This window comes from Myotis davidii, unplaced genomic scaffold, assembly GCF_000327345.1.
Source record: "Myotis davidii unplaced genomic scaffold, ASM32734v1 scaffold122, whole genome shotgun sequence".
In the NCBI taxonomy this organism is placed as follows: Eukaryota; Metazoa; Chordata; class Mammalia; order Chiroptera; family Vespertilionidae; genus Myotis; species Myotis davidii.
In genome coordinates, this window is record NW_006293234.1 from 467,921 (window position 1) to 468,327 (window position 407).

General features: G+C 32.7%; 1 protein-coding gene across 1 annotated transcript in view; it reads right to left on the reverse strand.

The window, feature by feature from the left end:
• WDR78 (WD repeat domain 78) overlaps nt 1-407 on the reverse strand; it is a 51,227-nt gene that overhangs the window by 44,396 nt on the left and 6,424 nt on the right.

Consider the following 407-nt stretch of genomic DNA (forward strand, 5'->3'; position numbering starts at 1 on the left):
TTTGTTTTTTCAACATCCTGTAGTTTTCTGAGTACAGGTCTTTTAACTTTTTAGTTAAGGTTATTCCTAGGTATCTTAATTTTTTTTGTTGCAATGGTAAATGGGATAGTCTTTCTAGTTTCTCTTTCTGTGAGTTCATTATTGGTATAAAAATGCTGTAGATATCTGGGTGTTAATTTTGTATCCTGATATAGTGCAAATTCATTTATTAAATCTAGTAGTTTTTCAATGGAGTCTTGAGGGTTTCCTGTGTACAATATCATGTCACCTGCAAATAATGACAGTTTTACTTCTTCTTTTCCAATCTGGATACAATTTCTTTCTTTTTCTTGTCTGATCACTATGGCTAGCACTTCCAATACTATGTTGAACAGGAGTGGTGAAAGTGGGTATCCCTGTATTATTCC